This window comes from Pinus tabuliformis, chromosome 3_2 (assembly GCF_031772625.1).
Source record: "Pinus tabuliformis cultivar Carrire ecotype Pingquan chromosome 3_2, CPIR1, whole genome shotgun sequence".
NCBI lineage: Eukaryota > Viridiplantae > Streptophyta > Pinopsida > Pinales > Pinaceae > Pinus > Pinus tabuliformis.
Genome location: NC_142302.1, coordinates 956442563 through 956451951, shown reverse-complemented (window position 1 = coordinate 956451951; position 9389 = coordinate 956442563).

The window sequence follows — 9389 nt, the reverse complement described above, 5'->3', positions numbered from 1 at the left end:
CATGAAACATGGAAAACTGGGTGCAATCGAGAAGCTGCAGGAAGCTCCAATTTGTATGCCATAGTACCAATCTTTTGCAACACCTTGTACGGACCATAATACTTTGGTGATAATTTATTATCCTTCTTAGCTTGCTTTAGGGACATTTGCTTATATGGTTGTAGCCGTAGGAATACCCAATCACCTACATCAAAACTTCTTTCATTGCGATGTTGATATGCCTGTTGTTTCATTCTATTTTCTGCCAACACGAGGTTATCCTTTAAGAGTTGGAGGACTTGTTGTTGATGTTCGATGTGATGTTCCACTGCCTGAACCTTAGAATTTTCTCTTAAATATGATGTGATGGATGGTGGTTGATACCCATAAAGTGCCATAAATGGGGTCATTTTTTTGTTGTATGGAAGGAAGTGTTATACCACCATTCAGCCAGAGGCAACCATTTGACCCATTGTGTCTGTTTATCAGATACAAAGCAACGAAGATATCCTTCCAAAAATTTGTTTACTATCTCAGTTTGCCCATCAGATTGAGGATGATAAGATGAGCTATGAGCTAACTGAGTACCAAGACAAGAAAATAATTCTGTCCAAAAATTTCCAGTGAAAATGGGATCTCTGTCACTTACAATAATCTTTGGGTTTCCATGTAGCTTTTGAATTGTTTCCATAAATGCAGTAGAAACTGTACTGGCTTTAAATGGATGTGATAATGCACAAAAGTGTGCATACTTGGTAAGTCTGTCAACTACCACCATGATGACACTCTTTCCCTCAGACTTGGGTAAACCTGTGATAAAATCCATTGAAACCTCCTCCCAACATTGGCTTGGAATGGATAAAGGTTGTAATAGACCTGGTGTCTTAATTGTTTCAACTTTATTTTGTTGGCAAACCAAACATTCTGCCACAAACTTTTGAATATCTGATTTAAGGCCATCCCAAAAAATTCCTTCTTAACCCTGTGGTAAGTTTTTAAAAATCCTGAGTGCCCTCCTAAGGGAGAAGTGTGCAATTCCATAAGAATCTTTTGTTTTAGCTGGGAATTCTTACAGAGGTATAAGCGATCTTTGTACCATAAGGAATCATTTTTCCAGCTAAATGTATCAGACGTACTGGAATCTTGTTGTAGCTTTCGAATAAGTGCCCACACTTCTTCATCATTCTTCCATTCCTCCCTTGCTTCGTTTATCCAATCTGGTTGGATAATAGAAATGGCGCACAACAATGCTTCCACATCCTCATCCTTTCTTGAGAGTGCATCTGCCACCACATTTTGCTTCCCTTTTTTGTAGATGATTTCAAAGTCATAACCCAACATCTTTGTGACCCACTTTTGTTGCTCTTCAGAGGATAATCTTTGTTCTAAAAAGTATTTAAGGCTATCATGATCCGTTTTTACCTTGAAGTGTCTTCCCATTAGGTAGGGTCGCCATTTCTTAAGTGCATGGAGTATTGCCAACATTTCCTTCTCATAAATAGCTTTGCTTAAAAACTTTCCCTTGATTGGACGACTTTCAAAAGCAATGGGTCTTTCATCTTGCATTAGAACAGCACCAATTCCATTTCCTGAAGCATCACATTCCACAATAAAGGTTTTTGTGAAGTCCGGTGTAGCTAAGACCGGTGCTTGGCACATTGCCTCTTTAAGATGTTCAAAGGCCTTTGTTGCTTCCGGAGTCCATGAAAATGCATCTTTCTTCAATAATGTTGTTAGAGGTGCTGCTATTCTCCCATAATTCTTAACAAACTTGCGATAATACCCTGTCAACCCAAGAAATCCTCGCAGATGCTTTATGGATGTGGGGATTTTCCATTCCTTAATGGCTTTAATTTTGCTAGGGTCTACCTTAACTCCTTCATGAGATACAATATGACCCAAATATTCCACCTCCTGGACTCCAAAGAAACATTTGGATCTTTTTGCATATAATTGTTTCTCCTCCAATAGTTGTAGCACCCTGTCAACATGTTCAACATGATCCTTCCAAGACTTGCTGTAGATTAGTATATCATCAAAAAATACTAACACAAATTTTCTAAGGAATGGTTTGAAAATTGAATTCATCAAACCTTGAAATGTTGAAGGTGCATTGGTAAGGCCAAAAGGCATGACCAAAAATTCATAATGACCCTCATGAGTTCTAAATGCCGTTTTCGGAATGTCTTCAATCTTCATTCTGATTTGATGATATCCCGAACGAAGATCCAACTTGGTGAAGTAAATTGATCCATGCAATTCATCCAGTAATTCATCAATGACAGGAATGGGGAACTTATCTTTAATAGTGAGCTTGTTGAGCTCCCTATAATCCGGACACATGCGCCATGATCCATCCTTCTTGTGCACCAATACTACTGGAGCAGAGAAAGAACTTTGACTCGGTTGAATTATACCAGCCTCTAGCATTTCTGCAACCATACGTTCAATTTCACTTTTTTGGACATAGGGATATCTGTACGGCCTGATGTTTGGAGGAACACTTCCTGGAATCAGATGAATAGCATGATCATGATCACGCATAGGTGGGAGACCTTTGGGAGTCTCAAATACCTTGGAATGATTGTCCAGGACTTTTTGGAGATCTGGAGAAATAGATGATTCCGATGTGGAAACATCTAGCGAACATAATTGTGCAATTACACCTCTTTGCTCCTTTTTTAGAAGCTTTGTCATACCATTAGAGCTGATTATCTTTCCTGGTTTCCCTGCAATACCCCTTAATTCAACTTCCTTTCCTTCCGTAGAAAATTTGATGAAAAGTTCTTGAAAATTAAAAGCTATTGTACCCAAGGATTGTAGCCATTGGACTCCTAGTACAACATCAGCACCTCCCATTGGAATGGAAAGCATTGGGCTAGTCAATACATATTCTCCCATGGATAGCTTGATATTATGGCACTTTCCAGAGCAATTTATTGTTCCTCCATTTGCAATCATCACTTGACACTCTGGTGCTGGATATAGGAAGCAATTCAATTCTTTTGCTACCCTACAATGAATAAAATTGTGGGTGCTTCCTGAATCAATCAACACTATTACCTTTTTCTTCTTGATTTGTCCTTCTATCTTGATGGTTTGAGGAGTGGTAATTCCCGCCAATGCATTACAAGATATGGTCGGATTTATTTGTTCTTCATCTAGGCTTTGTTCCTGGAGTATATCCTCTTCTTTTGACCTTTCTTGCTCCTTTTCTTCTTCCTCTTCACAATCTATGTAGAATAATTTCTTCTCAGCACACTTATGACCTTTAGTGTATTTGCTATCACAACTGTAACAAAGCCCTTTTGCTCTTTTTTCTTCCAATTGTTGTGGTGTCAACCTTATAGGTTGTGGAAGACTAGGGGCAACAACACTTCCGTCTTTATAGTTGTGAGTGGTATGCTTCCTGGTTGCCATAATTTTGCTTTCCATTTTTCTTGCTAACCTGAATGCCTTCTCTAATGAATCAGGTTCCCAAAGGCGAACATCATGTTGGATATTATCCTTTAAAGACCCTATGAACACATCAATCCTATGCTCCTCTGGAATATCTTTTACCCTTATGTTCAATTTTTGGAACTCCTCAATGTGCTCCATTATTGAACCCTTTTGTTTGAGACTTATCAATTGGCTAAAAAAAGTGTTTCTTTTTGTATCCTCATAATGTGCTATCAATTCTTCCGTAAAAATTGCCCAAGTGATAAATTGTTTACGAGAACAAAGCCATTGATACCATACAAACTGATTTGGTTCCAAATATAAAGTTGCCATACGTACCTTTTGTGTGTTTTGCACATTATTGAGATCGAAGAATTGCTCCATCTGTAATATCCATGTGGCGGGATCCTTGCCATCAAACTTCCTCATATCGATTTTTGGAATATGGTGGGTCTTCGATCCAACATTAGAGTCTATGGAATCATGATTAACATTTCTTTTGTTCACATCATGAGTTTCCTTTACAACCTTTTCACCATTAGTATGTATTTCTTGTAGAAAATTTGTCAAATCTGTCTTCAAATCTGCCATGTCTGTCTTCAAATCTGTTTTCAAATCATCCATCTTAGCTTCCATGCCCTTTATCTTAGATTCCACGCCATTTATCTTAGCTTCTGTTAGCTTTTGTGAGCGTGACATTTGTTGCACTTGTTCTTGTAATTTTGATATATCATGTAGCATTTCTTCCTCTTCTTCATGAGTCATGCTAGAGCTTTCAGGTTCCTTACTAGGTGTTTGCATTTTCTTTCCTCGGGGCATCAGTTACCGATAATAATGCTTTACTATGCCCTTTGAATTCCTTCAAACCAAGCTTACGCAAAAATAAAAATAAAAAACTACACACCTTTTTTTACTTTGTAGAAGCCTGATATTGAATCTGATGTATCTCTGTAATTTTGGATCATCCAGTTTTGAAATTGCAACCTATAGTAGCCTTCTGCATCCTCTTTCCAATGCCACAAGTCTGACCCAAATTGGTTTCTCCAAGGAAGAGTTATGTGAAATCTCCCACAGTGACTTGATTATAGACTAGTTCAGTAGAGCAAACTTGTATGACGTGCCACGAGTCACTGTTTCAACCTATGGATCTGAAAAATGCCTGCAAGAAACTACAGTCCGTCCTCTTTCTGTACCTTCTTACGAAATTTCAATCTGATCCCCAGAGAGAAAGTTATGACGATTTTCCCCAAGTCACCTGTTTTGAATGTAATTCAGGAGTCTGCAAAAAGACCAACTTTCTCAGATCATATCTCCGCAAATATCGTGCGAAAAGCTTTGAAATTTGGACCCAAGGTTTGGCGTGACTTATTCTCAAATGGGTTTTTTTGTGACTTCTGAAACGTCACAGAAAAAATTTATAGCGAAAATGCCACGATGACCTGTTTGGAGCAGCGAAACCCTAGAATCCCAAGCTCTGATACCAAATGTTATGAAACCAGCTCAAGAAAAGATAGAAAAGGTAAATCCACGCCTTAGAATTCAGCCTCTTCGAGGGGGAAACCTCCTTTACATTACATAAATGAACAATTCTTGGATGATTCAAATGACAAAACCTCATTTCTATATATAGGAGTCTAAGGAGTCACAATATAATCCGGCCGACCTAACAATAATAATATAAAGCCACAAAAATAACAATAGAGGGATACTATGGGGCACAAAAATAACAATATGGGGGTAATAGGGGCACAGAAATATAAATAAGGGGTATAACTACAATAGTAATGGGGTAATCACTAGTATTATAGGGACCCAACGCAGGGAGTATGAATTGGAACTCTGTACAAGCTTCAAGGTAGCACTTTTATTGATGGGTGCAACAGTTCTATGGTTTGTGAAAGTGGAGTATAAAGTCTAGTGGTCTCTAGAGAAAATACCATGTTATTGCATCAAAGGATTGGACATATTGGAGAGAAGGGCCTTCAAATACTTCATGGTAAAGTTATGGTAGAAGGTATGTGTAATAGCTCTCTATATTTTGATTTCTATCAAAATTGTGTATATGGGTGTTGAACCTCAGAATTACCCTCTACTTGACATTTTTTGTCACCCTTTTCCATCACTTTCTCATAAGATTATAGACCTAATCATTGATAAATGCTAGGTTTTCTCTTAAGGAAAGCATTAAAATGATCACCATATTATATTTTCATGTTCTTGCTATTTGAATATATTTTTTTCAAATTAGCTACAGAACGCAACCTATTATTCATCTAACTATGGATTTTGTAGCTACTCTCATGGTTTGGCAGGTTCCAGGTGTCAAAAGAAGAATTGGGCCACATGGGGATTTCTAGAATCATTTACACATGGATTCTATCATATTCACTCGGTCTAGAACGATGGGAAAGCAAGCCTACATTCATGGTCAAATATGGAGACAAATTACGTTATCCGGAAGTAGTAGGACTCTTGATTTTCTCTTTTGTAGCTAATCAAGAGTTTAACCATTCTATTGCAAATTTAATTCGAATTAGCCACCTGTAGTTGATCAAAAGTTTAGACAGTCCTATTGCAATTCAAATTAGCCACCTGTAGCAAGTTTTTCTCATAAACAGTCATGTTAGATTTATTTCGAATTAGCCACCTGTAGCAAGTTTATCTCATAAACAGTTATGTTATTTTCCTATAAATATTAGTTGCATGGAATCAAGAAGGAGTTACAAAAGTTAGAAGGAATTACATTAAGTTCAGGCTTTTTGTTGATACTCTGTATTTAGACTTCATTTTTCATAATACAAACTTTGTGTTGCCATTATCATTTAAAGTGCATTCTTAACTAACTAGCATTCCAGCCACGCCAGTTGTAGAGGTCCCCAACACTGAAGGAGGTTTTTCATTTGTTGTTTTTAGTTCAGTTTCCATTACTCTATTTTTAGCAAATTTGTTTTCTAAATTAGCATGATATTTCATTTCAGTTTTTAATCAATAGCATAGTGACGAATCACAACTATGCAACCTTGTTGTTCAAAGATTTTTCGTGGAGAAAAACAACTCTGTTTCCAAACTGAATTAAGATTGAAATAATAAGAATGCACAGTTGCTTAGTTTTCTTACTGTTTTGTCATTCATTTTCCTAGAATAGAATTGTCAATTAAATGTGTGCATGGATGTTTTAAAAGTCCATTTCAAGATGATGATGATCCTAAACTAAACGGTTAAATGACTAATTCATATAGCGATTGAATTTACTCAGTACATTGTTATTTTCCTAGGAACTTGGGAACTAAAGTATAATTGATTTATTGCACAGAACTTCAAGAGGGTAATGCTTCACATTTGAATGTTGGAGAAAGTAAAAAATACATTAGTTGTTTACAGCTAGTTTTACATGCTTTTACCTTTTTTCTTTCTGATCCTCACTTAGTTGCATCATTGATATTCCAGAAAATCATTTCAAGGAGATTGATTTAATCATATTCCAAAATCGAATGGTTGAATGTTTAATGAATGCAATTACTGAGTTACCTTCTGTATCAAATTCATTCTTGGTTTTAAGAATCACATCCATAGATTAGGACTAATGGTAAGATGAGATAGATGCTATGTTTTTAATAGGGTCTAACTAGCCAACAGTTCTTAGTCCATTTTTAGGAAATTAGACTAACTTAGGAAAATTTCCTTTCCTATCAAAATCATTAGATTCACTTAAATTTTCTCATAGTTTTAGGTTGTACATTCTTAGACATGAAATAATAGAAACCCCCCAAAAACAACAAAGTAAGAGAAAGGTTAACTAAGCACATGTAGTGCACCACACTTCATCAATTTACAAACTTCGGTTGATAATTTATGCAAGCAATTTAGGACACTAAATTGACTAAACATTTTGGCGCCATTTCCGGGGAAGTGTAATTACGTAACCTCATCTCTTACATCTAAAAAAATAATATGTGTGGAGAAAGAGACTCTAGGTGTAGATTCATAGCTAGAGGCATGAGTTTAATTCCTACAACATTGCTTACTCCACCAAGACTAAGAATAGATACATCTCCATCTCAAACTCATATTCCACATTTCACTAGCCATAGACTTCCTGAAGTTCTAAGGCTAGAAATCCAATTAAGAGGATCTCCTACTTCATCTACTCAGGAAGTCCTAGAGGAAGAAAATATTGGATCTCCAACAGAAGGAGTATCCTTTTTCACCTCTACAAGGGAACATATTTTAGCTGAACAATTAGAAATTCCTATAGGATAGGGAGAATTAGAACCTTTCTTCCACATACCATTGATAGAGGAACCAGAGGAAGAGAAATTAACCTTGCAGGTTGAATCTTATATTAACCTTGAAGAATCTATAATGGCAGAAAGAGAAGAATAAGGAGAGGGAGTTCTGAATGGAGAATTTACACTATTTAGAGGAGGAAGAGGTAGAGGAAATAATGGAGAAGGTAGAGGAAATAGGGAAGTTGATAATTCCTTTGGATTCCCTATAGTTGATGAAGAAACAAATTCCATAATAAAAAATATCTCACCTTCTATCCTCCCAAATTTTCATGGATTAAAAAGTGAAGATCCTGAAACCTTTTTATTTGAATTTGAAGTCTTGTGCAAAACTTATGATTATTTACAAGACTCTCAAAAACTCAAATTTTTTCCTTCAACATTAAAAGGAGCTACCTTAAAATGGTTCATGGGATTGGTCACTCAGTCTATTAGAACATGGAGTGACAGGAAGAAAGCATTTTTGGACATGTATTTTGATTATTGCATGCCTATCAATCACAAAGATAAAGTGTTTTGTGATGAAACCAGCTCACAAAAAGATAGAAAAGAGAGATCCACGCCTTAGAATTCAGCCTCTTCGAGGGGGCAACCTCCTTTACATTACATAAATGAACAATTCTTGGATGATACAAATGACAAAACCTCCTTTCTATATATAGGAGTCTAAGGAGTCACAATATAATCCAGCCGACCTAACAATAATAATATAAAGCCACAAAAATAACAATAGAGGGATTCTATGGGGCACATAAATAACAATATGGGGGTAATAGGGGCACAACAATATAAATAAGGGGTATAACTACAATAGTAATGGGGTAATCACTAGTATTATAGGGACCCAACATGCCCCTCTCCTTCAAAAAAGTGTTGTCCTCAACGCTTGAGTAGTTCTGGATACTTCTGCATAAAATTCTCATCCTCCCATGTGGAATCTTCAGCGGATAAGTTCTTCCACTTGATAAGATACTCTGAAATTGATCGATTTCGTAGCTGTCGAGTTCTTGTTTCTGTGACTGCTTCCGGTTCCAATATAATTTTTCCTTCCTCGTCAAGTTCTGGCAATATTGTTTGAACTGGGAGCTTGTCGCCTATAACCTTCTTTAAACATGAAACATGGAAAACTGGGTGCAATCGAGAAGCTGCAGGAAGCTCCAATTTGTATGCCATAGTACCAATCTTTTGCAACACCTTGTACGGACCATAATACTTTGGTGATAATTTATTATCCTTCTTAGCTTGCTTTAGGGACATTTGCTTATATGGTTGTAGCCGTAGGAATACCCAATCACCTACATCAAAACTTCTTTCACTGCGATGTTGATCTGCCTGTTGTTTCATTCTATTTTGTGCCAACACGAGGTTATCCTTTAAGAGTTGGAGGACTTGTTGTTGATGTTCGATGTGATGTTCCACTGCCTGAACCTTAGAATTTTCTCTTAAATATGATGTGATGGATGGTGGTTGATACCCATAAAGTGCCATAAATGGGGTCATTTTTGTTGCTGTATGGAAGGAAGTGTTATACCACCATTCAGCCAGAGGCAACCATTTGACCCATTGTGTCTGTTTATCAGATACAAAGCAACGAAGATATCCTTCCAAACATTTGTTTACTATCTCAGTTTGCCCATCAGATTGAGGATGATAAGATGAGCTATGAGCTAACTGAGTACCAAG